We start from the raw sequence: 6,344 nt of genomic DNA on the forward strand, positions 1-6,344 counted from the left end.
AGCCATAAGAACAATAACCAAAAATACTAGTCAAGTGCTTTGTAAAGAGCCTAGTGTTCAAAACACTAGGAATTTTAACTGCTCCATGTGAATACATTTGCCAGTCAGTTGTACACATCAAAAATAACATTGGTAATTACTGCACAAACAGCTCTGTCCATGACCATGCAACAAGATATGGACTCAACTTACATTTACCAAGAAAAAATAAACATAAAACTCAAAACAGCATTTTCTACCATGGAATAAAACTGTACAATAAATTACCAAAAGAGATTAAATAAATTGCCAAAATACACTTATTTAAAAAGGCAGCTAAAAATTACCTGTTATGCAATACATTTTATACATTGAAGGATTACTTAGATAAAACAAAGTAGGGGTTTGATAAAAAATGTTATACAAATAAATAATAATAACACTACAGGAGTAGATTTAATGATTGTCTCTAACTAGAATTCTGTAAATGTATGTGTATACAAATTAGCTTATTTTAAATTGATATAAACTTATAAATACTTTGCCATGTCCTATATCCTTGTAGAAAGATATCTACAGATGAATAAAGATACTACTGCTACTACTAATACTAATGTATCTACTGAATACATAAAGAATATATCAATAAGATAAACAGAAATAAATAGATGCAGGAAAATGGAGGCATTTGAGGGGACATACGTAAATGCAACCTTTGAGACATTAACCTTTGACATTAACATTATATTCAAAACTGTTTCTATGTAACAGTTTGCATTAAATAAATGAACCAAGTAAAATATAAACAATATTTGGTGAGACAACTACAAGAGGTGTTAAACATGGACAGTAATACAAGTACCAGTTAAGAGAAAGCCTTAACAATTGAAACAACAGTCTAGTAACAAATTTCCAAAAATGCTGAAACACTTAATTCTTTATTTCTGACCAAAAAACCAAATATCAATTTTTGTAAGTCTAGCTTCAAAATTGCCGTAATAGAAACATTTTTGAAAAAACCCTTCATCCCATATTTCACCCCCTTGATGTTGGTATTTCAAAAAATCCCTTCTTAAATGACACCGGCAATATAAGATCCACACCTCCAAATTTCAAGTTTCTATCCTATCTATCACTGGACTGGGCAATGATGAGGCAGTCAGTCAGGGCATTATATATACAGATTGTGTTTGGATGTTTCACCATCATGTCTTATGCTAAATGGTTCATGTTCATCGTCTTTGAACTTAAATTCATTCTTTAATTAGTTCTCAGAAAGCTTTACTTTTATTATCAGACTGCTCTATTGTTTTGTTGCTAATCCATTTCCTAAGATTAGCAATTTCAGTTTTAAAACTTTTCTTTGCCTCATTTCATTTCTCCTTCAAAAGCTGTACAGCATTAGCTTTATAAAGTAGGTTTAGATGTATATTTGACTTAGCCTAATCAGACTTGGGGGAGTTTCATTCTAGGATTACTTCCATTTTGGTAAAGCTTAACTACCTGAAAGGTTTCTCTGAAAGAGTGGCAATAGTCATAATGTCTCATCAGGGTTTAATACAACTTATTCCATTTGTCATCAGTTCCTTACACCTGGTACACAGAACCTCATTTCTCCTCTGATTGTATTTAAAGGCATTACTATTCAATCTATTTGGAGTTAATTTCAGCAGAACATCCTTTGTTATTTTTCTATGGCTGAATTTATGTACTCTACCACATGACAAAAGTGATCAAAATAATTTAAAGCTAGGCTACCTGACCTATAAAATTCCTGGTGGTTATAGAATAATCCATTTTAGTGGAGTATTTGTCATTTACTCTAGTACCTGATGCAACAGGAAGCTGAGGCTTCATTGCAGTTAACAAAAATATTGACTCTACTGATACTGAATTCGAATGTGACAGTGAATTTACCTGGTCATGTCTAACAGGTCTAGATGAAATCAAGTTAATTGTTGCATGTTTTTAGTGGTTACCCAATTTCATTGTGACAGTTCTACAGTCATTCAAGAAAGTCTTCAGTCAGAAGCACCTAAATACCCAGATTATACAATATTAGTTTTAGGTGTCTTTAACCATACTGAGTATGGACTTGTACATACAGATTCATTGCTGGGGTACAGACAGACAATCTTGCAAAGTTCTTTTGAACATATTTTCCAAAAACTGTCTTGAGCAACTAATTCAACAGTCCACATGCTATAGGAATATTTTAGACCTTGTAGCTACAAATAGGTGTGGCTCTATTGATGGCATCACTATAGAGTCAGGGATTAATGATTATGATGTCATCTTAGTAACTAGGGTTACTAAATGAATAAATCAAGAAAGCTTGGAGAGTGTTTCTGCTAGAAACAGCAGATACACTATGTGATCAAAAGTGTCAGGACACACCCAAAATCATATGTTTTTCATATTAGGTGCATTGTGTTGCCACCTTCTGCCAAGTACTCCATATCAGCAACCTCAGTAGTCATTAGACATCGTGAGAGAGCAGAATGTCGCTCTGCAGAACTCACAGACTTCCAACATGGTCAGGTGATTGGGTGTCACTTGTGTCAGACATCTTTATGCAAGATTTCCACACTCCTAAACATAACTAGGACCACTGTTTTCAATGTGATAGTGAAGTGGAAACAGCACAAAAGCGTACAGGCCAACATCGTCTGTTGACTGACAGAGACCGCTGACAGTTTAGGAGACTCACAGTGTGTTGTAGGCATACATCTACCCAGACCATCACATAGGTATTCCAAACTGCATCTGGATCCACTGCAGGTACTATGACAGTTAGGTGGGAGGTGAGAAAACTTCGATTTCATGGTTGAGCGGCTGCTCATAAGCCACACATCACGCCAGTAAATGCCAAACAATGTCTTGCTTGGTGTAAGGAGCATAATCACTGAATGAATAAACAGTGAAAAACACTGTGCGGAGTGATGAATCATGGTACACAATGTGGTGATCGAATGGGGGGGGGGGGGGTGTATGGTGGATATGGCGAATGCCCAGTGAGACATCTGCCAGCATGTACAGTGGCAACAGTAAAATATGGAGGCGACGGTGTTATTGTGTGGTCATGTTTATCATCGAGTGACCTTGCACCTCTTGTTGTTTTGTGTGGCACTATCACAGCACAGGCTACATTGATGTTTTAAGCACCTTCTTGCTTGCCACTGTTGAAGAGATATTCAGGGATGGTGATTGCATTTTTCAACTTGATTGAGCACCTGTTCATAATGCACTGTCTGTGGCAGAGTGGTTACATGACAACAACATCCCTGTAATGGACTGGCCTGCACAGAGTTCTGACCTGAAACCTGTAAAACACCTTTGGGATGCTTTGGAATGCCGACTTCATTCCAGGTCTCACCAACCGACATCAGTACAGCACTCTGTGAAGAATGGGCTGCCATTCCCCAAGAAACCTTTGAGCACCTGGCTCAAGAGTAGTATCAACTGTCCCTCGTGCAACCCCATTGTCAATATCTATGAGGAAGAGTGGGTAGTGTCCTTAGAAGGTCTTTGCTTGCTGATATATACACGGGGTTCACCGGCCTGAGAAGGGAGGCACGAAGTTTCGAGATTGGTGGTAGTATTGCGACAAGAGATGGTCATGAGGTCTGAGCGGCCAAAGCCATGAGCTATGCAAGGAGGGCCTGCACAGAGTGAAGATACCAGAGTACTTCACCAGGGTCAGCATCAACTACAAGCAGCAGGCTGACATTTTGTCGGTTGGTTATCAACATTAATGTCAGATGACCACTTGTGGCCTGGCTGCCTTCTTCTACCTGGCTTTCATTGACACACTCAGTAAGAACAGAGATGCACTGTGGATCCATGGAACTGCTTGCTGATAAAGGGGAGTAACATTCTGTAATCCTCATGGTGATTTGTGTCATTGCCTACCTGCCCTCCTTATTATTTTCCAGTTAAGTGAACTTTTGGGAAAATTTCCTGAGGTACTTCATGACAGGTTGGGAGTCACAGACATCTTTTGATACCATATTCATGTTATGGATCATGTGCTAGTTTGCCAGTCACCATATCACTTGTCACCTACATAAAAGATGGAGTCATAAGACCATCCACCTCCCCCCTTTTCTTAGTACCCAAAGATTAGGGGCAGGATTTCTGACCTGTGGTTGATCACAGGCTTCTCAATTAAAAGGTGATCTTTGATTTCGTGCCACTCCCTGATGTCCACAGCTGTTTGACCTGGTTTTAGGGAGCATATTGGTTTACTGTGTTAGATCTTAATCAGGCATATTACCAGATACCCTTAACAGAGGAATCTAAGCATCTCATCGCCTTCACCCTGGATTGGAATTTATACGAGTTCCATTTGGTTTGTCAACCAGTGCAGCAGTTTTATCCCATTTATTGGATGAAATTTTAGGTGATTTAAAGTTTAATTGTGTCTTCAGTTATTGGGACAATGCAGTCACATTCAGTGCCTCCTTTGTAGAGCATATCTCACATCTGGAAGGTACTCTCCAGGCTTAGGGATTTGGTCCTGACTGTGAAACCCTCAAAGATAACCTTGGCTAAGCACCAAGTGTCATTTTTGGGTCACTTGGTATCTGGTGATGGAATTAGCATTGATCCAGAATGAACTAAGGCATTGAGGAACTTTCTGCAACCACGAAATAAGAGGGAGGTTGCCTGATTTGTAGTGATGCCTAATTATTTCCGCAAATTTTCCCCAGACTCTGTGCAACCTTCAGCTCCATTAAATTTGTTACGGAGAAATAATGAGAAATTCATGTGAGCTGAAAGTCAGCAGGCAGCCTTTGAAGGAATCAAAACTGTGATTTCCAACCCACTGGTTTTAGCCATATCTGACTTTAAGAAATGATTTGTGGTCCAGACTGATGCTTGCAATACTGGTATCGCAGCAGTTCTTTCACAGAAAGATCAAGATATCAGGCATCTGTTAACATTTACTTCACGACATCTGGATGGGCCTGAACTCAATTACTCGGTATATGAGTGTGAAGCATTAGCTGTGTTATTTGCTCTGGAAAAATTTTGGTTCTATCTCAAACATCATGAATTTGATCTAGAGATGGATAATCAGGTCCTTAGTTGGGACCTAGCTTGTCCTAGGAAGACAGAGTGCATTGCAAGATGGGCAGTCCCTATTTTGGCTTTCCATTTTACGGTTCAGGACATTGAGGGCTGTGATAATCAGTTTGCTGATGCCATTAGCGGGATGTTCCAACAGCACGAGCTTGATGAGAAAATGCCAGACAGTCACCTTACTGAGGTACCCAAATTGTTTAATAATTTGTAAACTGAACAAGACTAATACCCATTTTTTTTGGTGGGGGGGGTGGGAGGGGGGGGGGGGGCTCAGGAAGCAAATACTAGATGGACAGGAATCTAGTGACTGTTTTCTGAAGAATGGCATTATGTGTAACTGCAGGGGTAGCTAGAATTTATCTCCCTTGACCCTTAGTTATCCTGGTCTTCCGGTACTTTCATGACTCTCAAGTAGGAGGGCATTTAGGTCTTTATAAAACGTTAGAGACAGTCAAGGAGCAGCTGACCTGGCCAACACATTATAAAAACGTTATAAGTTTAGTCATAGAATGCCGAGGTTGTAAGAATGGAAGACCAAGTAACTCCCTGGTGAGGGGATTGCTGCTGTCGGAACGGGAAGAGCATCCACTGGACGAATTGTTTGTTGATTAGATGGGCCAGTTTCTCTGGACAAAAAAGGGCAATCTGTATATTCTCATAGTAGTGGACACCTTCTCCAGGTTCATACCTAGTTGGGGTGAGAGCGCTCTTATCACCATCTCTCATGGTACTAATATATTTACGTGGTTTGGGCCACTGCAGCCATTGGTTATGGATAACGTTCCTGGATTTCTGGCAAGATTGTTTAGACAATTCTCTTTTGGCAATGGGATAAAACATGTTACCACCACACCTTATTATCCTCAGGGTTCCTTTGCCAAAAGGATTAACTGCAACTTGAAGTCAGCATTGATTATTTACCACCATAAATCACCCAAGAAGTGGGATACAACCTCACCCTGATTAAACTTAGTGTTTAACTCACTGTGGCATGAAGAATCCCATGCCGCCCCAGTTAGCCTAATGCTCGCATAGCCCATGAATTCCTGACTCTCCAATTTATGTAAGATAAATCATCTTTTACATCCATCTCTCAGTTCGAAGGTACTTAGAGAGCAAAGGGACCAAATTTGGGCAAATATTAGGAATGTTCATGATTGTCAGGCCTGTCACTGTAACAGAAACAAGTGCCCCTTTCAAGGGCAGATAGGGGATCTTGTCTACATCAGAAACATTTCTGGGTGTACTTCCCAGGATAAATGTTTAGAGAAACTTGC

This window comes from Schistocerca nitens, chromosome 12 (assembly GCF_023898315.1).
Source record: "Schistocerca nitens isolate TAMUIC-IGC-003100 chromosome 12, iqSchNite1.1, whole genome shotgun sequence".
Taxonomy (NCBI): Eukaryota; Metazoa; Arthropoda; class Insecta; order Orthoptera; family Acrididae; genus Schistocerca; species Schistocerca nitens.